A 24,929-nucleotide genomic window follows, 5' to 3' on the forward strand; every position below is an offset into this window, starting at 1 on the left:
CTTCTTGTATTTACGGAATGAACATTTCTTACATATTTTATTTTACTTTTCAAATAATCAGGCAAGTTGCCTTCTATTATGTTTCTAATAAACTTTATCGTATGATAAAACAGTACCTGTTTAATGCTTAGCCAATTTAGAGCGGCGAGCATATCTCTGATAGGTGTGTCATAGCGTTTCCTAAGAATAAATCGCATAGCTCGGTTCTGTTTTGCAGTTTGTAAATTTGGCTATCTCTCATAATGAAGAATAATGTTGGACAATATATGAAGTGAGGTTCGATTATCGATCTGTAAACCATTACCTTGTACCGTCTACTTAAGTACTTGCAGGTTCTTTGCATAAAATATATCTTTTTGGCTATTTTCTCAACCGCGTAATGGATGTGCTCACTAAAGTTGAGTTTATCATCGATTTTTATTCCTAAATACTTGATAGTATTGATTTCAACAATTGAACGAAAATCTGGTAAATGAAAATTGATGATTGATTAATGATTTAGCCGCGATAGCTTGGCTCGGATCGAGGACGTCGTAACTGATGCACGCAAGTACATTCACAAAGGGTTCACCGAGAGTGCGGGCGTTAGATAATTATATGAAATACAAACTTACGTAAAGTGTTTGGATACTTCCTTTTGATATGGTGCGGCTTGATGGTAACTTGGTCCAATCAGGTTAGAGGTGATGTGGTAGGTGTCTTTTGATGATACTGCTTGATTCCGGATCCAACGAAAAGAAAAAGAGAGCGATGTTGTACATGTCGACTGCAAGCACTGGATGGCAACTCCCAGTCTACTTGACAGCCAGGGTTGTATGAACGCAAGTCATAAAACTAGTGAGGTGAACGCAAGGCACAGATGGGGTGGTTAGGTGAACGCAAGTCACGGAGCCGTTTCATATTTAAGTGAGCGCAAGTCACTTAAACAGCTTCCTATAAATTTGTTTGATTTTATTAGGCCGTTATACCCCAGATACGGAAAATAATTAATGCTCTTACCCTTTTTGAAAAACGATTTTTTTTTTTTTTAAACTTATGTGAATCATATCTACAGCAGCGCACACGAAAATTGCAGTGGCAATATTGATCAAATGTCGGCACTTAAATTCTTCTTTTCTTTTTTATTTTCGATTATTTAAGAGAAAACCTTTCCATGAATTTTGTAACTGAAACTATGCAAACGAATGTCTAAAACATTTTTGAACAAAATTTCGAGGAGAGGGAGGTTACGAAAATTTCGAAATTTTAATTTTTTCTCAGTTTTCTGATTTTTTAGCACAATCAATTTAAGTTAAACAACGTTAAAATTATACCTAGATCTCTCGAAATTCGCATTGATTTTCAACAATTTTTTCCGAAGGGTGTTTGATATTTTTTTTTTATACGAAGGGCACACATCTTTATTTTTTATACGGAAGCAAATCTGAAACGTCCTTTGGAAAAAAAATTGTCAAAAATAAATACGAAGTATAAGAGAGCTATTACTAGTACTTTGTTAAACTAGAATTGTTTGGGCTTAAAAACTGCATATTCGAAAACATTCAAAAAACTCTAAATAAAAAGATCGAAATTTTCGAAAAAACTTCTAAATATTTTGACTTTTTCGAAAGCGTTTTTGAGATTGATTTGCAAAGTAACAAATTCAAAATTCATGGACGTTTTTTTTTCTTAAACTATCAAAAATAAAACAGAATAATTTAATTGACGAAATGTGATAAAAATTGCTACTGCTATTTTCGTGTTAGCTGTTTGTTGTACATCGAGCACAAATTCCTATTTTAGCGCATAATAATTATTTTTTTATATTCGGTAAAAAATTAACAAAGAAATATCTAAAAAAAAAAACTATTTAATGAGTTTAGCAAAAAAAAAATAAAAAATGTGGTGTTGAAAACTTTCAACGAAACAAAATTTTTTTTAGGGTTCAATATAAACAATAGTGGTTTTGCTGATTCTTGTTTGTATACATTTCATCCAACATGAATATACAGCACATGAAATGATTAATAAATTTAAAGCTGATGACGTCAGCATAAAACTGCAAATGTGCTGAATTTTGTTTATAAAATGTGGTAAGTTCGAATTTTATGAAAGTTTTAGATGCCTAGAGTAATCGTCGGCACATAAATTGCTAATAATGTTTTTATAACAAAGTAAAATTTACAATGTGTAAAGAAAAAATTAAAAAAATCGAAAGAACTTTTAAAATGAAATAGCATTGTGCACTTAACAATAATTTTTTATCAAAAAGAGAAACGAGCTAGGTTCTAAATATTTAAAGTTTTTTTTCACATGCCGTAATCGAGTTCTATTGTAGATATTTGGCACTTATGGAATTCGTGCAGTAACCACTAACTCCAATCAAGTCTGGGAGACTCCCGTATAACATTGTACACTTTCTTATTTTTTATTAAATTTTTAATTTTTTAGGATCTGTGAATGCTTTTCGAACACTTTTTTAAAGAATCAACCGCACTAACTCTGCCTATATTAATCTTTTAAGTATTTCCAAAAAATAAACAAACTTCGCAATAATTAATCAAAAAGAGCATACAAATTAATTATGCATATATTACAAAAAAAAAAAAAATTATAGTAATTTAGCAGGTGTTTGTTCAAAGAAGCATAACTAAATTTTCATTAGTTCAACCTTCAAATGTAGTAGAAACAAATATATTAAGTACTACCGACTTATGACTAATGTAAACTAAAGCTAATGGCTATATACTATGTATAACGGTATACCCATTGCATATGAATATGACATGTCAGCATTTAAATAAATAATAAAAACACAGAAAGGTTATTCACTTTCCCCCTTTTTAAGCTCAACTTGCTGCTACAAGAATTTACTTAAGACACAAAGTAGAGTGCCAACCACTATTTCCGTAGCGACAAGAACTCTTAGAAAAAGCAACTAAAGTAAAACAGAAATGTCTGATAAAGGGTGTCTCTCTTTCGAGCTGGGTTTAAAACATGTAAGTAAATAGCGCCTTGGTAACCACGCTACTGGGTGGCAGCCATAATTTCGAAATAGTAAAAGACTTCGTTTATTTGGGAACCAGCATTAACACTAACAACAACATAAGCTCTGATTTCCAGCGAAGAATCACTCTTGCCAATAAATGCTACTTTGGGCTAGGTAGGCAATTGAAAAGTACACTCAGAGAAAAACGCCGTTCTAAAATCCAGCACCACCGGACTCAATTCAAACTATCATGTTCTTACTTTTTTTTTCTTGAAAAACGAACGATATGCTCTCAAAACAACAACAACCTTGTTCTTGAACTGACAAACATTTTCTTGAAAAGAGAACGGCTGGTCTTAAAATATGAACAAATGTTCTATTAATGAGAACAATGTTCTTAAATTTTTCTTAAATTAAGTTCAAGAAAAAAGAAAAGATATAATTCGTGTGTACTACAATGTTGAATACAACATTTGGCACAAGCTATCAAGCAGTTGTAGCGGCCCAGCGGCTATGATGTTCCGGTTGCGATCGTGTGGCGCGGGTTCGATCACCGTCAAACTCTGAAGTTTTTAAAACAATTTGTTTATATTCTATTTTTTAACTCTTATTTTTCGTTGAGTTCCATTCACATATGTACAGGTAATTATTGTTATGAAATGTTCTAAATATAAGAGAAATATATTAAAAAATGCATATTATGCGTTTTTTCTAATCTTTTGGAATTTTAATAATTTTTTTTTTTCTTGTTATTAACATATTTTATTAATGACAAAAAAATTATTTATTAATACTTTTGTCAAGGAATGTTCTTAATTTTGAACTTGTTTCGTTCGTTTTAGAACGATTTTTTCTCTGAGTGTAAAGTCCTCTCTCGGCAAACGAAAATCATGCTCTACAAGCCACTTATCGTACCCGTCGTGTTATTTGGTGCAGAAGCATGGACCATGACAACATCAGATAAAGCGGCTCTGGGAGTGTTCGAAAGAAAAGTTCTTCGAATTATTTACGGACCCCTACATGTTGGCGCGGGTGAGTACTGAAAAATATTTGGTGATGGGCTGTACGAGCTATAAGCAGACATGAACATAGTCCAACAAATCAAAACGCAGCGGCTACGCTGGCTAGTCCATGTTATACGAATGAAAGATGACGCTCCGGCTAAGATTGTGTTTCTATCGGAACCCGCCTATGGAAGCAGAGGAAAAGGGCGGCCCACTCCGCTGGAAGAACCAGGTGGAAAACGATTTAAAATCCCTTCGTGTGACTAATTGGCAAAGCGAAGAAGTGACTGGCGCTCCTTGTTGGACGGTCATTACCGTTTAATCGGTTAAGCACCTATTTAGTAAGTAAATAGCCGCCAAAAAATAAGCTTCGATATTCACACAGTTAACATATTTCATTAATCCGATATAGCATTTCGGAGCTATTGTGATTTAAAAAACGGTATTCGATCACGGATCGTATGCTTTTTAAGACACCCTCTATGCATTCAAGAAATAGTACAAAACCGCGGGTTCGAATCGAGCTCAAGGCCTAACAATAATTTTTTATCATTATTATTGTTATGATAAATTTTTTCTTAATTGAAAAAATTTTTAAATTAGAATAGAAGAAAGAAAAAATTTTTTTAGACAACTGCCAAAGCTCGTTGTATAGATCCATTTCGGGAACTGCTAAATTCCTTCATCGGCAACGTTTAGGCGCCGCTGCTATAACCATTCAGCCACCACAGCGGTTTTTTGTTTGTCTTCATTAATCCTTCTTCTATTCTGGTTCGTGCCAATTGATATTCACAACACTGCGACATCTGTTGCAGAATAGCTGTGAAAATTGGACTTGTTTGTTGGCAATGCTGCCATAGTGTCATATTTTATTGACACTTTTTCCCCGTGCTCTGGGATGTATTAACAATTTTTGTTGTTATATCGGCCTACTGATTTTAAAATCGCGGGTTCGAATCGAGCTCAAGGCCTAACAATAATTTTTTATCATTATTATTGTTATGATAAATTTTTTCTTAATTGAAAAAATTTTTAAATTAGAATAGAAGAAAGAAAAAATTTTAGACAACTGCCAAAGCTCGTTGTATAGATCCATTTCGGGAACTGCTAAATTCCTTCATCGGCAACGTTTAGGCGCCGCTGCTATAACCATTCAGCCACCACAGCGGTTTTTTGTTTGTCTTCATTAATCCTTCTTCTATTCTGGTTCGTGCCAATTGATATTCACAACACTGCGACATCTGTTGCAGAATAGCTGTGAAAATTGGACTTGTTTGTTGGCAATGCTGCCATAGTGTCATATTTTATTGACACTTTTTCCCCGTGCTCTGGGATGTATTAACAATTTTTGTTGTTATATCGGCCTACTGATTTTAAAATCGCGGGTTCGAATCGAGCTCAAGGCCTAACAATAATTTTTTATCATTATTATTGTTATGATAAATTTTTTCTTAATTGAAAAAATTTTTAAATTAGAATAGAAGAAAGAAAAAATTTTAGACAACTGCCAAAGCTCGTTGTATAGATCCATTTCGGGAACTGCTAAATTCCTTCATCGGCAACGTTTAGGCGCCGCTGCTATAACCATTCAGCCACCACAGCGGTTTTTTGTTTGTCTTCATTAATCCTTCTTCTATTCTGGTTCGTGCCAATTGATATTCACAACACTGCGACATCTGTTGCAGAATAGCTGTGAAAATTGGACTTGTTTGTTGGCAATGCTGCCATAGTGTCATATTTTATTGACACTTTTTCCCCGTGCTCTGGGATGTATTAACAATTTTTGTTGTTATATCGGCCTACTGATTTTAAAATCGCGGGTTCGAATCGAGCTCAAGGCCTAACAATAATTTTTTATCATTATTATTGTTATGATAAATTTTTTCTTAATTGAAAAAATTTTTAAATTAGAATAGAAGAAAGAAAAAATTTTAGACAACTGCCAAAGCTCGTTGTATAGATCCATTTCGGGAACTGCTAAATTCCTTCATCGGCAACGTTTAGGCGCCGCTGCTATAACCATTCAGCCACCACAGCGGTTTTTTGTTTGTCTTCATTAATCCTTCTTCTATTCTGGTTCGTGATAATTGATATTCACAACACTGCGACATCTGTTGCAGAATAGCTGTGAAAATTGGACTTGTTTGTTGGCAATGCTGCCATAGTGTCATATTTTATTGACACTTTTTCCCCGTGCTCTGGGATGTATTAACAATTTTTGTTGTTATATCGGCCTACTGATTTTAAAATCGCGGGTTCGAATCGAGCTCAAGGCCTAACAATAATTTTTTATCATTATTATTGTTATGATAAATTTTTTCTTAATTGAAAAAATTTTTAAATTAGAATAGAAGAAAGAAAAAATTTTAGACAACTGCCAAAGCTCGTTGTATAGATCCATTTCGGGAACTGCTAAATTCCTTCATCGGCAACGTTTAGGCGCCGCTGCTATAACCATTCAGCCACCACAGCGGTTTTTTGTTTGTCTTCATTAATCCTTCTTCTATTCTGGTTCGTGCCAATTGATATTCACAACACTGCGACATCTGTTGCAGAATAGCTGTGAAAATTGGACTTGTTTGTTGGCAATGCTGCCATAGTGTCATATTTTATTGACACTTTTTCCCCGTGCTCTGGGATGTATTAACAATTTTTGTTGTTATATCGGCCTACTGATTTTAAAATCGCGGGTTCGAATCGAGCTCAAGGCCTAACAATAATTTTTTATCATTATTATTGTTATGATAAATTTTTTCTTAATTGAAAAAATTTTTAAATTAGAATAGAAGAAAGAAAAAATTTTAGACAACTGCCAAAGCTCGTTGTATAGATCCATTTCGGGAACTGCTAAATTCCTTCATCGGCAACGTTTAGGCGCCGCTGCTATAACCATTCAGCCACCACAGCGGTTTTTTGTTTGTCTTCATTAATCCTTCTTCTATTCTGGTTCGTGCCAATTGATATTCACAACACTGCGACATCTGTTGCAGAATAGCTGTGAAAATTGGACTTGTTTGTTGGCAATGCTGCCATAGTGTCATATTTTATTGACACTTTTTCCCCGTGCTCTGGGATGTATTAACAATTTTTGTTGTTATATCGGCCTACTGATTTTAAAATCGCGGGTTCGAATCGAGCTCAAGGCCTAACAATAATTTTTTATCATTATTATTGTTATGATAAATTTTTTCTTAATTGAAAAAATTTTTAAATTAGAATAGAAGAGGCCGATATAACAACAAAAAATTGTTAATACATCCCAGAGCACGGGGAAAAAGTGTCAATAAAATATGACACTATGGCAGCATTGCCAACAAACAAGTCCAATTTTCACAGCTATTCTGCAACAGATGTCGCAGTGTTGTGAATATCAATTGGCACGAACCAGAATAGAAGAAGGATTAATGAAGACAAACAAAAAACCGCTGTGGTGGCTGAATGGTTATAGCAGCGGCGCCTAAGCGTTGCCGATGAAGGAATTTAGCAGTTCCCGAAATGGATCTATACAACGAGCTTTGGCAGTTGTCTAAAATTTTTTCTTTCTTCTATTCTAATTTAAAAAAAAAAAAAAATTTTTTTCAATTAAGAAAAAATTTATCATAACAATAATAATGATAAAAAAATTATTGTTAGGCCTTGAGCTCGATTCGAACCCGCGATTTTAAAATCAGTAGGCCGATATAACAACAAAAATTGTTAATACATCCCAGAGCACGGGGAAAAAGTGTCAATAAAATATGACACTATGGCAGCATTGCCAACAAACAAGTCCAATTTTCACAGCTATTCTGCAACAGATGTCGCAGTGTTGTGAATATCAATTGGCACGAACCAGAATAGAAGAAGGATTAATGAAGACAAACAAAAAACCGCTGTGGTGGCTGAATGGTTATAGCAGCGGCGCCTAAACGTTGCCGATGAAGGAATTTAGCAGTTCCCGAAATGGATCTATACAACGAGCTTTGGCAGTTGTCTAAAATTTTTTCTTTCTTCTATTCTAATTTAAAAATTTTTTCAATTAAGAAAAAATTTATCATAACAATAATAATGATAAAAAATTATTGTTAGGCCTTGAGCTCGATTCGAACCCGCGATTTTAAAATCAGTAGGCCGATATAACAACAAAAATTGTTAATACATCCCAGAGCACGGGGAAAAAGTGTCAATAAAATATGACACTATGGCAGCATTGCCAACAAACAAGTCCAATTTTCACAGCTATTCTGCAACAGATGTCGCAGTGTTGTGAATATCAATTGGCACGAACCAGAATAGAAGAAGGATTAATGAAGACAAACAAAAAACCGCTGTGGTGGCTGAATGGTTATAGCAGCGGCGCCTAAACGTTGCCGATGAAGGAATTTAGCAGTTCCCGAAATGGATCTATACAACGAGCTTTGGCAGTTGTCTAAAATTTTTTCTTTCTTCTATTCTAATTTAAAAATTTTTTCAATTAAGAAAAAATTTATCATAACAATAATAATGATAAAAAATTATTGTTAGGCCTTGAGCTCGATTCGAACCCGCGATTTTAAAATCAGTAGGCCGATATAACAACAAAAATTGTTAATACATCCCAGAGCACGGGGAAAAAGTGTCAATAAAATATGACACTATGGCAGCATTGCCAACAAACAAGTCCAATTTTCACAGCTATTCTGCAACAGATGTCGCAGTGTTGTGAATATCAATTGGCACGAACCAGAATAGAAGAAGGATTAATGAAGACAAACAAAAAACCGCTGTGGTGGCTGAATGGTTATAGCAGCGGCGCCTAAACGTTGCCGATGAAGGAATTTAGCAGTTCCCGAAATGGATCTATACAACGAGCTTTGGCAGTTGTCTAAAATTTTTTCTTTCTTCTATTCTAATTTAAAAATTTTTTCAATTAAGAAAAAATTTATCATAACAATAATAATGATAAAAAATTATTGTTAGGCCTTGAGCTCGATTCGAACCCGCGATTTTAAAATCAGTAGGCCGATATAACAACAAAAATTGTTAATACATCCCAGAGCACGGGGAAAAAGTGTCAATAAAATATGACACTATGGCAGCATTGCCAACAAACAAGTCCAATTTTCACAGCTATTCTGCAACAGATGTCGCAGTGTTGTGAATATCAATTGGCACGAACCAGAATAGAAGATGGATTAATGAAGACAAACAAAAAACCGCTGTGGTGGCTGAATGGTTATAGCAGCGGCGCCTAAACGTTGCCGATGAAGGAATTTAGCAGTTCCCGAAATGGATCTATACAACGAGCTTTGGCAGTTGTCTAAAATTTTTTCTTTCTTCTATTCTAATTTAAAAATTTTTTCAATTAAGAAAAAATTTATCATAACAATAATGATAAAAAATTATTGTTAGGCCTTGAGCTCGATTCGAACCCGCGATTTTAAAATCAGTAGGCCGATATAACAACAAAAATTGTTAATACATCCCAGAGCACGGGGAAAAAGTGTCAATAAAATATGACACTATGGCAGCATTGCCAACAAACAAGTCCAATTTTCACAGCTATTCTGCAACAGATGTCGCAGTGTTGTGAATATCAATTGGCACGAACCAGAATAGAAGAAGGATTAATGAAGACAAACAAAAAACCGCTGTGGTGGCTGAATGGTTATAGCAGCGGCGCCTAAACGTTGCCGATGAAGGAATTTAGCAGTTCCCGAAATGGATCTATACAACGAGCTTTGGCAGTTGTCTAAAATTTTTTCTTTCTTCTATTCTAATTTAAAAATTTTTTCAATTAAGAAAAAATTTATCATAACAATAATAATGATAAAAAATTATTGTTAGGCCTTGAGCTCGATTCGAACCCGCGATTTTAAAATCAGTAGGCCGATATAACAACAAAAATTGTTAATACATCCCAGAGCACGGGGAAAAAGTGTCAATAAAATATGACACTATGGCAGCATTGCCAACAAACAAGTCCAATTTTCACAGCTATTCTGCAACAGATGTCGCAGTGTTGTGAATATCAATTGGCACGAACCAGAATAGAAGAAGGATTAATGAAGACAAACAAAAAACCGCTGTGGTGGCTGAATGGTTATAGCAGCGGCGCCTAAACGTTGCCGATGAAGGAATTTAGCAGTTCCCGAAATGGATCTATACAACGAGCTTTGGCAGTTGTCTAAAATTTTTTCTTTCTTCTATTCTAATTTAAAAATTTTTTCAATTAAGAAAAAATTTATCATAACAATAATAATGATAAAAAATTATTGTTAGGCCTTGAGCTCGATTCGAACCCGCGATTTTAAAATCAGTAGGCCGATATAACAACAAAAATTGATAGTACAAAACAATATATCATTAGAACATTTTCAACGAATGAAACTTCTACATGCACACATTCTCTGATTTAGTATTTAAGATGTATGTTTCCCAACTTCGCATAAAGTATTAACTAGTGCAAGCAAATTCTTTAGAGACGCACTCGAGTCACAAATGGAGCTGAGTAGAGCAGCGCCAATTGTTGCAGACAGTCAGAACGACGCGAATGCAGCATAAAATAAGGTGCAGAAATATGAATGATAAAACGAGCAAAATAATTTATACCTACAACCGATTGTATATTCGCATACAGTGGTGGGGAAAAAATTAGAACAGGTCATAGTAAAAAAACTTTGGGAGATATACTAAAAAACAAGAAGTCTAGGAAAATTTTTAAAATGATTTGAAAGTCAATATTTTTCTGAATATTCGATTCGAGAGCTAAATCGTACCTTCTATAAGTTTTTCTAACAAAGTAAGCTTTTTTATATAGTAGCTGTGTTTTTTTTACATCTATATACGTTTACGCTGAAACTTTATGTGGACTGCTAAGCGTTAAACTTTATCTACTCTTCTGAAATTGCTGCGCAGAAAATTAGTAATCCTAAATTTCAATACGCATTATACTCAGATGCACCTGAAATACATCTATGTGTCCGCAACCGATTCAGCTATAGCTTATACACTATGGCCAACAGAGGTTTGTGTCTCCGCTTTTCGGAACAACATGTTCTGTAGCTAGTTGCCGTTAGATGGGTCGCCTAAGCATTATCTAATTATAGAAGTGAGGATAAGTGTTTTACGCGCAAACGCGCAAACGTAGACGTATGTATGTACGTGTAAAACAAAACACGGCTAGTTGTTGTTGTTGTTGTTATAGCGATATGGATACTCCCCGTAGGCCTTGTGGAGTGTTATCGATGTGGATGGTCCTTTGCCGGATGCAGATCCGGTACGTTCCGGTACCAAGCCCGACCATCTCGGGAACGATTTGTTATGACCACATGCCACGTTCTAGGCCATCCCGCTCTCCAACCCCCTAGATCCATGAGGAGTTCGGGGTCGCCATAGCCTCGGCTGTTAATGAAAAGGGATTCGCCACGGATAGGCGACGTTGACAATTGGGTTTGGAGAAGCTATATATAGCGCTGGCAACCTGAAAGGGTTGCGCTACACAACCCCTTGAATCTCGCATTTTAGTCGCCTCTTACGACAGGCATGCCTACCTCGGGTATATTCTAACCCCAAAACCCGCTGGGAACTAGTATAAGGCAGTTGTGTAGCTATATTTTTGTCGATAGCTGTCTTTATACACGGTATTCACAATTCAACCCTGTCCAAACTGCCCCAAGTCGCTTGAAGCACATCAACATAAGCATATACGAAAATGCACTTACATACACACGCACATATGCCTGTCTTGTGCGGTTTACTGAACTTAATCTTTGCGGAAGTTGTGAGTTTTCCAGCAGCAACGCAATGCAGTCAGACGCCAAGAGCTGGTTAGACAGATAGCGCATGAAAGGCAAGCTGACGACTTTGGGAGCAAAAATGTAAAAACAAAAAAATATTTGATCTTAATATGTGTGCACAACATACACCTGCGAGTGAAAAAAAAGCAAAATTCAAAAGCAGAACTTGGTTAAAAATTAAACCAGAGAAATCTTCACTTGTAATTAAAAAATGTTAATTGTGCTGCCTGGTTCCGAGCCAAATTGCGTTGGATTACAGTCATGCGCTCTACTCATTAAGCTGTCAAATCTGTACAATGAAATATATCATCACTTTTATTTATAACAAAATGTTGGGAAAAAAGTCTTGCAGCACTTTTGATAAATGATTTTTTTTATTTTCAACAGTAAGTGTAAACTTTTTGATGTAAACTTTTTGGTTTTGTTTTAAAAAGAAGTAGCTACCAGTTCCTATTTTTAGATTTTCAAACTACTTTGTTATATTTTAAAATAATTTTGATATTTTAGACTAACGAAGAGATAACTCACACACAGATGTAGTCATCAGCCGAAGTTGTTACTCACACATGCACACGCATTTATGTAGCTCAATTACCAAGCAGGAGATACAGCAGTTCTAGAAGGTGAAACGCCTAGACTTTAGTAGAAATATGCGAATGAAGCAACGGAGGGTATAAAAGCAGCGCAAGCTGAGTAGTCAGTAATCAGTTTGATTTAAACACGCTATTAGTTGTGAAATAAAGTATAATTGTGAAGTACTCTCAAAGTAATCTAAATAAAGACTAGTTGGCAAAACTGAACATTGGAGTGATTTATTAGACAGTTTAGCGATTCGAACCTTAGCAGAAGGTTTCCAATAAGCGGAATTTCCTTACAATACGTTTGAAATTTCTCAATTTTTATTAAGAATTTTGGGAATTTTTTTTGTATGCACTATAAGTTAAAACTTCTCAAAATCTGCAATAATTGAAAAAAAATTATTAAAAAATGTTTAGATTCTTTTTTTTTTTTATATGTCAAAAATGATGCGACTTTCAAGGACTTCAAGCTTGTACTTTGTAAACTAAAAGGACTCGGAACCAATTCAAACAAAAAAATAAAGTGCTGTGGTAACACTTTTCGGAGTTATATTAAAACTAATTTTGTAGTAAACACTGTTGCTGGTTGTATTGGGTAATGGCAGATGTGAACAAGCGGTAGTGGTGTGGTGGTAACATTATCCACTTTTCACATACAACGTCCTGGGTTCAAGTTCCGGTAGAAGCAACATCCAATTTTTTATTATTATTGTAATTTAAATTATATATATATTTTCAGCACTTTTTGAAGATCAAAATCACACTATTTTGGTTTTTATATAGAACAACACAACAATGCGCGATTTTGAAACCAAAGTTTTCCTTAAACAAAAATTTTGAAATAAAAGATTTTCAAATAATTCTTCAATTTTTCCGAAAATGTTTTGGAAATTGGTTTACATAGATTTCGTTATACAATTAAAGGTTTTGTTAATAACCGAAAATAAAAAATAATATTTTTAATAATTTTTTCCTGCTATTTTTTTACTCACAGGTGTACCAATGTGCATACACAAATATTGCACAATATCTGGTTAGTTGCACTGCCAAGTATAATACTAAAAAGCTGCAAACATCAAAATTGAGTAATAAAATTCACGCGCTTAAATACATAGTACATAGAACGAGCAGCTTAGTAGCTTAGTTTGGGTGCTAAGAGCATCTTATTACCATGAGGCATTTGTATTTAAAATATCATTTCATTTGTAATTAGTTTATAGGGCATTTTCTCACTTTTTTAAATAAAGCCTTCACAGTAGACTTCAACGTGGCAAGGAATAAGTAAATGTTTAGCTCGCTTCCCGCAAAGTGACGCTAGCGCTTTTATTGCGGTCTGGAAATAACCGCTGTTATCGCTTACGCATATTACGAGTTAAATTTGAACTTGTTTTAATTTTTTGCTAAAATAACTGCATTCACTTGTTGAAAGAGCAGTAACAGATCTTTTCATCTTTAATTGACAAAATTCGGTGGTTGAGAGAGTGTTGGTTGATAAAACTAAATTTTAAGTTAAAACAACAGACTTCTTTAGTAAAACCAGCAGCAAAGCAAATGTCATCTTAAAATAGTTGCATCATCCAATTTATTAAAAATTGTTTTTTAGTAGGTCCAATTAGCTAAACCATGAAGTCCCAACAAATAGCGCAATAACTTAAATTGAAAATTGTTGTTCCGATCTCAGAAACTACCTATGAATACCATTTAGAAAATGGAGATATCACGATTTACAATATAAAGTAATCTTGCCCAAAATCATCTAAATAAAAATTCGAAGCGTATTCCCAAAGTGTGCACTTGGAATATGGAGATTTTTTAAGATAACACACGGGCATTGATTGGTGAGACTATGTTCGCATGCTTAGAATACTTCCAGGGGCAAAGATGACCGGGCAGAGGTCCTTGAATTTAATTTTTTTAATGAAGCTGCATGAACAAATGAAACTTTATTTGCGTTTTTCCCGACAAGTTAAAATTTTAAATTACATCTGTTTACAATAAAACAAGCGATGTGTTTATGTACTATATATGGGGTATTCCATCCCATTTCGACCAATTTTGAACCCGACCCCTTTAGAATTGGCTGAAAGTTGTTCTTCTTTTTCTAGCTTACGAAAGACGTTTTTCAGAATTTTTTCATCCAACTCAAAAAAAGTTATGAATTTTAAAAAAAACACCGTTTTTGTTTTCAAAATGCTATAACTTTTTCAAAAATTGACCGTTTGGGATCCTTTTTTTTAAATTTGTTTTTAAATGTACGTTTCGGAAAAAATACAAAAAAATTGTTAAATTTTTTTTTTTAATTTTTCAGTTTTTCGAGATTTTTCGAATTTCGCCATTTTTTTCTCATAAAAAACTTCAATCAATTCTGCAATCATCCCCTCTAATCCCGGAGTGGGCCGATTTTTTTTATAATTTTTTTTATTTAATTGAAAAAAAAATTTTCAAAAATAAAAAATTTTTTTTATAAATTTTATTTATATAACGAAAAAATGTAAGAAATTGATTTTTAAGTATTCTTTTCTTTATATATTATGGTAATCTACGATTTAATTAACCAGGATTAATGACTGACAGCGAAAGGGAGTCATTTTAATCGTAGATTACCATAATATATAAAGAAAAGAATACTTAAAAATCATTTTCTTACATTTTTTTGTTATATAAATAAAATTGATAAAAAATAATATTATTTTTGAAAATTTTTTTTTCAATTAAATAAAAAAAAAATATTTAAAAAAATCGGCCCACTCCGGGATTAGTGGGTATGATTGCAGAATTGATTGAAGTTCTTTATGAGAAAAAAAAAATGGCGAAATTCGAAAAAACTCGAAAAACTGAAAAAATAAAAAAAAAACTTTAAAAATTTTTTTGTATTTTTTCCGAAAAGTACATTGAAAGCAAATTTAAAAAAAAAAGATCCCAAACGGTAAATTTTTGAAAAAGTTATAGCATTTTGAAAACAAAAACGGTGTTTTTTTTAAATTCATAACTTTTTTTGAGTTGGATGAAAAAATTTGAAAAAATTCTGAAAAACGTCCTTCGTAAGAAAAACTGTCAGCCAATTCTAAAGGGGTCGGGTTCAAAATTGATCGAAATGGGATGGAATACCCCATATGTATATGAATGTATGTATGTATGAATACAAGAATGTACTGCGATATGCACTCTGACTTTGAAACCGTTATACCGGTATAACCGAATACCCGTTAATTTGCAGCTATCAATTAACATAGAGAAGCTATAGAGCAAATATTATATTTAGAACAAAAAAGGGGGTGCCTAAGGCCAAATATTTATCGCTTGACGCCACACTAACAAACTCAATTATCGCTATGGTAACAAAATTCTCAAATGACATGCCACAATAAAACGCGCCGCCGTTTATATATGTGATATATATGTGTGTTGTTTGTGATATTTTCGTTTTTATACGGTTTTTTGTTTATATTTATTTATTTATTTTTTTATTATTTTATTAATTGTTATTTTTTTTTATTTCATTGTTTTTTTTACAATTTTTTTTTTTATTTAGTGAGAGATGACATTTCACTTAATACTTTTCTAAGATTAAATAAGCTCAGAACCTGTTGACAATAATTGTTATTCAATTACTAACAGTTACAAAATAATTAAAACATTTCTTTTATCTTCATAACACCAACAATTAATATTCAATTTTGAAATAAATTATTTCATAAGTGAACTGATTTTGGTATTTTTTTTCTTTTATCTTAAAACTCTTTGCTTTCAAGCATTTTTGGGTTAAGAATTTTTTTTTTTTTTGTGATATCAATTAACTTTTTCAATTTTTGGTTTTAATTTAATGAAATTTTTTTTAACCTTTTGTTTATGCAGTGAGTATTTTTTAGATTTGTTTTGTTTAGTTGTTTTTGTGTGCCGGCCGGTGTACGCCGGTGTTCTTACTTTAAAAAGCTTGATTTTTCTATTTTGAAAATAATATTTAGGAAAGGTTTTATTTGTATGTATTTAAGGAAATCAACATTTTGGCCATTTCGGAAACATCCGGGGGTTTTGCCTCAAAAACTCGCAGATCGTTCAAAAACTTTCAGGAGTAGCTCTTTCGGAGGGATTGTTCCTCGTTCACTTACTCTAGGGACGCTTCGAACCTAACCCCGGTATTTGGATTTGGTACTGCTGCGTCTGCTGAAAAGAAATATAATAGATATATAAAATGGTCACACTTTTGTTTGTATATCTCGTGCAAAGCGTAGTTTCACCTAGGGATAACTCCTAATAATCGTCGCGAACACAATTTCTTTAAATCATTTGTGGCTTCTTGGCGGTCACGCATAAAGGCGACTTACGGTTGCTATTAATGGTATATTAATACTCATAACTCTCGTGGCACATGCCTCCAGTTTTTTCGGCTGTTTTTAAGATTAGATTAGATTAGATTATTTATTTATTACGGCCAGAAGCCTAATTCGTAAATTTGAAAATATTACAGTTTTTTATCTTATAGCTAAGGTTTTACAATATTCATATAATTTTGTTTTAAATACTGTTATTTGGTTGCAACTTTTTATATCCATAGGCAGATCATTGTAACTTTTCAGACCCTTGTAGAAAATGTTCTGTTGATCAATTTCAGTTCTAAAAAAGAGCAACACTTCCCGATGTGCGAACAGTAGCAATCCCGCCCACCGGTCGCTACCACGCCCCCTGACCCTCACACCATATGCCAGCACAGAAGCTATAATACTGCTACTTCGAACTCATACCTTCGTCGACTTCACTTTCCTAGAAGCTCTAGGTGTAGCTCTGAAGACTTTCTAACGGATGTTTTTGTCGCGCTATGCTGTCGAGCTACACCAGAGAAACACCTTGAAACGTTAGGAAGTGACTATTCGGCCAAGGATGCCGTCCTCGAAATTATAAGCAGTCTAAGTGGATGTCATTGCGTAACTCATGCGTGAAAATCGTATAATCCTCGGCGCTTCTACATAATTAAAATTTTACAAGGACCCTGGATAAAATTTTTAAAATGTAGACCAAATTTTGCAGACGATTGTGTTCACAACATTGATTTCAATAGTCTTCGTTAAATCAAAACGATATTTTAGAATGAAAGTCGACAGATTTTAAGTTGAAAGATGTTAACTGCTGTTTTCTGGCCTTATGATATAAGAGCTCATTATGGATGACCGCGCAAGTTTAGTTTTTAGACTAGGTCGACTGTCCACTACGTTAGGTTAGTAGCACACACGGTCATTAGTTCGACTGTCTTGGGAAAGCTTTTACTTCACCACTTTGAGTGTTCTTGCGAAGGACAAAGCCTTACCTGGTAAATATATGTGCCTACGTATTCACATTTGTAAAAGGAGCAGTAACGCGTAGGTTATATTTAACACGTTGGCTGCACGTTTTCGTGCGACACCCAGATGTTACCCTGAGGCCACGTCGCACATTTTCGTGCGACACCTAAATGTTACCCTGAGCCACGTCGCACATCTTCGTACATTTTAATATGGAATTTTACATGGAATTTGGATTCTCTGGCCTGTGGTGAACAGTTTGGTGTATTTCCCAAAGCCGCTGTGTATTTTTAATGGTATTTTTTTGGGTAATAAAAAAGTTGGAAATTAAAATTTTTTTTTATAAAAAGTTTTCCTTTTGTTATGGGTTCTGGAGACATGAAGTCCAACAAAGCATTTGAAATCTCCTGCCGAAACTTGGTTATTGAAATTTTTTTGTTTGTCGCCTTTTTATATATTATAAAGGCATTTACGACAGACATTCCAAGTAACAGTTCAAAAGTCACTTTGCGCTACCAGTTAACACCTCTTCTGAGAGTGGTGGCGTAGGAGGTAATTTGATCGAATATATCAACACCTAATTTGGCTTTATTGTAATTAATAACAGCAAGGGGTTTTCAATAGCTCGTTGCCTTCGCTTCCTGGTGGATTGTTGGTACTAGTGGATGGTTCATTACTGTCCACATTTGGATGGCTCGGCGTGGCTACAATGAAAGTCGACAGATTTTAAGTTGAAAGATGTTAACTGCTGTTTTCTGGCATTATGATATAAGAGCTCATTATGGATGACCGCGCAAGTTTAGTTTTTAGACTAGGTCGACTGTCCACTACGTTAGGTTAGTAGCACACACGGTCATTAGTTCGACTGTCTTGGGAAAGCTTTTACTTCACCACTTTGAGTGTTCTTGCGAAGGACAAAGCCTTACCTCGTAAATATATGTGCCTACGTATTCACATTTGTAAAAGGAGCAGTAACGCGTAGGTTATATTTAACACGTTGGCTGCACGTTTTCGTGCGACACCCAGATGTTACCCTGAGGCCACGTCGCACATTTTCGTGCGACACCTAAATGTTACCCTGAGCCACGTCGCACATCTTCGTACATTTTAATATGGAATTTTACATGAAATTTGGATTCTCTGGCCTGTGGTGAACAGTTTGGTGTATTTCCCAAAGCCGCTGTGTATTTTTAATGGTATTTTTTTGGGTAATAAAAAAGTTGGAAATTAAAATTTTTTTTATAAAAAGTTTTCCTTTTGTTATGGGTTCTGGAGACATGAAGTCCAACAAAGCATTTGAAATCTCCTGCCGAAACTTGGTTATTGAAATTTTTTTGTTTGTCGCCTTTTTATATATTATAAAGGCATTTACGACAGACATTCCAAGTAACAGTTCAAAAGTCACTTTGCGCTACCACTTAACACCTCTTCTGAGAGTGGTGGCGTAAGAGGTAATTTGATCGAATATATCAACACCTAATTTGGCTTTATTGTAATTAATAACAGCAAGGGGTTTTCAATAGCTCGTTGCCTTCGCTTCCTGGTGGATTGTTGGTACTAGTGGATGGTTCATTACTGTCCACATTTGGATGGCTCGGCGTGGCTACCATTACAGTGGAGTGTTTCGTCGAAAGAATCCTAACATCTTTGGTACGTTCCAATTTAACACAACCACTCCATTTTCCTCCTCACGGGCTACCATCTCGCCTCTTTTCATATTAGCTTTCATAACTTCAGCTGGACAATTCTTTTTGTTGGCCCAAAAGGGTGTCTATTTTTATTTATTTTTATTATTTTTGTTCTTTTTTGTTTCTTAGTGCCTAAAAATAAGTTTTTACTACTCCCGACTTTATTTTGGTCCCTAGTTTTGCAGTTATAACGGTTTTTTTGTGTCGCACATTTTCGTGCGACGTGGTCCCACAACATGTTTTATGTTCTCCCAGGCCATGTCGCATGAAAATGTGCGACACAAGAAACCGTTATAACTGCAAAATTAGGTACCAAAATAAAGTCGCGAGTAGTCAAAATTTATTTTTAGGCACTAAGAAACAAAAAGGAACAAAAATAAGTTGTTGGCCTCAGGTGACCAAAATTGTTAAATGACATTGCCACTGAACGATCAAAATTCGAAAATGGCTTTGGCAGCCAACGTGTTACACTTGGTTGGTAGGCTATAAACAATGTGATTCACCCAAAGGACTAGTTTTGGATAGGGCCGCCAACTCTAGGAAATGTCAAACCGGAAGACTTGGATGTTGAAGGATGAAGTGTGAAAATCAAAATTAACATTTGAGACGCTATTGTATAGTTTCGCAAATAAACAACAGATGTTTGAATGTAAGAATCATTTCAAAGGAGTGTTTATGCCTCTAGAACCTACTAAAGGATTTTGCATGACTGATTTCGCTATTCCTTCAGTCAATCGCAATGTAAATTTTTTTTAAATCGGCACCTTTTTTGGGAAATTTGCTTTTTTAACAACTTGAGGACAATTTGAAAACATTTTCGCCTTGAGTCATTTTATTTGCAATGATTTCATTATTAATTTTTTGAAAAAAATAAGCAAATTGAGCATATAAATTTGTTATAAAACTATTCTTTTAGTATTTTGTTTTCATAACTTAGTGGTTATAGGGTGATGCAAAGTCCGTGTTAAGCTGCATCGGAAGCGCCTGTTTTTTTAATAACTTATGAACAGTTAGAGTTAAATTTCGCAATTAGTTTCTTATAACTGGCAGTGATACGCATCGGTTGATACCACTTTCGACATATCCGACCAATTTTCGACATGAACAATAAATGGCCTAAACAATCATAAACGAGTAGAAAATAGAGTAACGCGCCGGTGTGCGAAAAACGGCTAAAATCGGCGGCGTTTATCTCTACTTCGGAGGGATATAAAAAGTAATTTTAGAGTCAAAGACGTTGTTTGCTGTATTTAGTAACGGCACATGTCAACAGCAGGCGGCAGTGTTGTGGTGGTAACGTAATCCGGAATCGCCTGGGTTCAAGGGGCTGACCGAAGCATAATCTACTTTAGGGGGTAAGAAAAACGCGAATCATCATTTAGATAATGTTTAGAATGCAATTACTGAAGACTCTCGGCAGTGGTTAAATAACTTGCAACAAAACAGGTTGTGATTAATAGCGGAGACAAGAACCTATGTTTATGGGATTCAAGGGGTTGTGTAGCGCAATATATAGCTTCTCCAACCCAATTGTCAACCTCACCTTCGAGCGGCGAATCCCGTTTCACTAACAGACGAGGCTCTGGCGACCCCAAGTTCCATGAGGAGCGGGGGGAGGGAGGGATGGCCTGAAGGTTTAATGTGGCCATATAAATCGTTCCCGAGATGGTCGGGCCAGCACCTTAATGGTGCTGTGTTACCGGAGCGTATCGGATCTGTATCCGACAAAGGACCATCACATCGATAACACTCCCCAAAGCCTTCGGGGAGTAACTAATCGCTACAACAACAACAACAACAACCTATGTTTATCACAGTGTATAGGTTAGCAGTCGGAATAGGTTAAGTGTATATGTACATACCTATAAAAAGAAACACAGCTATTAAATTGTTCCCGAAAAGAGCGGGCTATTACCTGAATGGTGCTTGGCTTGTTAACGGAAAGTACCGGATCTATATCCGGCAAAGGACGCCCCGCCCCCCCCCCCCCCCCACCAAAAAAAAAAAGTGCGTGAAGTGTCTTTATAACAACAACAACAAATTGTTTTCGTTTTGGACGCCAAACTGTCGTGAGAACAACAAACCTAAGCCCACCATTTGTTTCCATTTTTCGGTTTAATAAATAAGTTTAAGTTAACATTGATAAGGTGCTACACATATGGATAGCACGTTTGAAAATTGTTTAACATACATATTTTAAATACAAAACATCTAGTTTTGGTTTGATAATTCATTATTAAATCATCTAATTTAATTTCTTTTTGAGATTTTAATAGCTCCATAGAAAGTATGTAAATTTAGAGACGACGGTGAATAATTAAATAATCCTTTTTAGCTTCCCGTTAAAAAAGAAAAACGAGTTAAGTAGTGTATGTGGTGATTATTGTCAGTCGATACTTAATCTCGACTTCAGCGTTTATCCACGTTCTGACAGGCCGTTGAACCTTACTTCTCACAATAGCCATTTTTTGCCATCTTTGGCTCTTCCAAAGACCATAATGTTGTTTGTTGTTGCACCGATAAAGACACACCAGAAAGTTTAGGCGAGTAATATTGATATTGATGGTCGCTTACGAGATATGTATACCTATGTAGATCCGGTACGTTCCGCTGGCAAGCACTATTAAGATACTAGCGCAGAAACCTTGGTCATGCCAACAGACATGGAACTTAAGAAGTGGTAACCGTAACCACTATGAAGAAATCCGTCACTTAGGAACTCAGCCGTTTGAAAAAGAGAAGCATAGCAAGGGCTTCAGAAACATTCATAAAACGGCGTGGGACCACTATGCCAGGGATTGCGCAGTGCACCTCGTTCTTAGAGACAAATAGCCTAAGCTCGCAATTGAGAAAAGCAACCTCCCCAGGAAGACGGGCATCACTCTAGCTCAACTTCGATCTGAATACTGTAACGGGTTTACCTCTTACTTATCCAGAACCAAACCAGACATACTCAATGTCATGAACATACATTGTAATGTGTCTCCACAAGACACAAACCATCTTTTCAGTTGCAATGTGGAACCAACGTCTCGTAACACGCTTATCTCTCTGGTACTGCCCTATGGAATTTGTAAGTTTTTTCGGACTCCCGTTAGAGGTCACTGATGACAATTAGTGAGTTTGGGTACTGTTCTTCGAGTCCCTGCGAAAGAGGAACGCATACTCCCCAGGGAAACGCGAGTCACTCTAGCTCAACTTCGTTCTGGATACTGTACCAGGCTAAACTCTTACCTATCCAGAATCAACCCCGACATACAAAATGTATGCCCCGCTTGCAATGTGTCCCCATACGACACCAACCATCTCTTGAATTGTAATGTGGAAACAACGCCTCTAACACCCCTTTCATTATGGTCCTCCCCTGTTGAAACAACAAGTGACTACCGTTAGAGGATTTTGATGACAATTTGTGATCGGTCGCACCTTATAGGTGGGGCGAATCACTGCTACAACAACAACACCAACAACAACAACAACAACAACAACAATTAGTGAGTGGGGTAATTCTGTACGACAGCATGGCACTGCTTATACGCGTCCAAAAATATCGAGAGAGGTGTCAAAAGACGCGTTTTGATTGAAAATTTTATTTCTGTCAAAAGATATTTCCAAAAAACCGAAAAATGGCCCAGGAGCGCTCCGAAACCGGGGGTGGATCCATAGTATTTTTGTGCAGAACACCCTTCTGTGTTGGCTTTCTTCGTCCGCGCTTATAAAAAATTACCCTGGTTGGGTCCAACACCGGTTTGGAGACCAAAACTATATCCGCGCAAAACACTTTTACGCAGTTTTTCTTGTGGGTACCACAAAATCATCAAAATTACAACAACCACATGAAAATTTTCAATTTTGTTTGCAAATATCTCCGAAACAAAATAAAATTTTTAATTTTCGCTTTCGGATTCGTGATCCTGGGTACAAAGCGCGCCTTTTGACAACTCTCCCGATATTTTAGGAGGAGCTTTAGCAGTTGTGAGCTAAAGTAAAGAATTACCGATTTGCATTTTGGACATCACCAACCAACTCCCATTCAGCAGTCATAACATACGATACATTCTTCTATATGTTTGACATTGCTTGTTTTGTGATAAGTAAATTTCTTGTATGGGCGCAAGAGGCGTTTGTCGCCTTCCACACAAAATCCAATGCGTTATTGACAGACGTGCCATACTACGCCCTTTGCCTTATTTCTAATTCACCATAAATATTTCTTGTTTGAAACAACGCATTAATATCCCGTAATAGCTGCACACATAATTTAAGACAATTACCAATTTAATTTTTTAAAATATAACAATTCCAATGATAGATGCAAATCTTATCAGAGCAAGGAAAAAATGACTCTACATTTGTAACAGACGTTAAATTTACCTTGTTATCGGTTTGTGGCGTTGTGTTGAGTGTGTCCAGCAGTGTTTAATTGCTGAAACTTTGCACAATTTTAACTATAAAATAACGTTTTGCATGGAATGAAATTCTGTTTTCGCACCACTTTTTTGGCAATTTTAACTTGTTTGTGTGTCGATTTTTCTTTTTGCACAAATTTCTTGCCGTTTCTTGCTTCGCCCTTTTTGCGGGTTTGCTTTTGTCATCAATTTCTTTTGATTTTCACTCTCACTCACACCGATGATGCATCACAATTGGCCATACCCTTTTTCCCTTTTCAACTTTTTTCGTTGTTCGAACAATGGCAGGACGCAGAAAAAAGGGTATAAATTCCAATTAGAAGACACGCACGCAATTTGAACAAACTAGACAGGCATTTCTTAAACAAAATTTTACACTTTATTTTATGATTAACACGACAGGAAAAATTCAAATTCCGCAAAATTTACTTAACTCCAATCACCAACAATTTCTGACAATCAATGAGCAAGAAACATCAAAATTAGAATGAGTCAAATTGTGTTAGCAAGAGAGTTGGAAAGAGTCAAATATAATATGCTAGATCAGCAAAATATGCAAGGTGTGGATGTGGAAAAAAGTTTTCGACAATTTGAGAATCGTGCAGAAAATCTTTTTTTAAGTGCGTAGATTTATAGTTTACAAGTTATTTGGGTAATAGTGCCGTTCACGGTACCCACCGAAATTTGGGCCAAAATTTTCGAGTGAGGTATCAAAAGACGCGTATTCACGTCTAGATCAAGACTTTTTTTATCCGTTCAAAAGATATTAACGAAAAACCGAAAAAAGCCCCGGGTCCCTCCGAAACCGGGGGTGGGATCCATAGTATTACCCTGGTTGGCTACCGCCACAGTGACGCACAATTTCTTTTATGGGTATAAAACAACAACAACAACATTAAAATCGCCAACTTCAACTGCAAATATCTCCGGACAGAGATACATTTTTTCTTTTCCGCCTTCGGATTATTGTTCTCGAGATTAATACACGTCTTTTAAAACGTCACTCGAAAATCTTGGCCCAACTTTAGGGAGGGTACCGTAAACTGCACTACTACCGTTATTTGTTGTTAAAGTTTGCAAATTTATCAAATTTCTATAGCACTTTCCCTTACAATTTACACATATTTCAAAACTTTTATCCACATACATATCGATATAAATTGGCAACGATACACTTAAATTGCATTTGTGTATATTTCACATATCATTTTTGCATTGTTTTTACTTAATATAAATGTTTTTATTAAAA

General features: G+C 35.2%; 1 protein-coding gene across 2 annotated transcripts in view; it reads right to left on the reverse strand.

Moving 5' to 3' along the window:
• The window catches only part of Rala (Ras-like protein A), a 75,583-nt gene extending 51,437 nt beyond the window's left edge, over positions 1-24,146 (reverse strand). For both annotated transcript variants that reach the window (XR_010953187.1, XM_067785473.1), the window contains exon 1: positions 23,646-24,146. The gene's annotated coding sequence lies outside the window, so the exon portion shown is untranslated. The remainder of the gene's footprint in view (positions 1-23,645) is intronic.
• Positions 24,147-24,929: the final 783 nt, after the last annotated feature.

The sequence above is a fragment of the Eurosta solidaginis genome, chromosome 4 (assembly GCF_040869045.1).
Source record: "Eurosta solidaginis isolate ZX-2024a chromosome 4, ASM4086904v1, whole genome shotgun sequence".
Taxonomy (NCBI): Eukaryota; Metazoa; Arthropoda; class Insecta; order Diptera; family Tephritidae; genus Eurosta; species Eurosta solidaginis.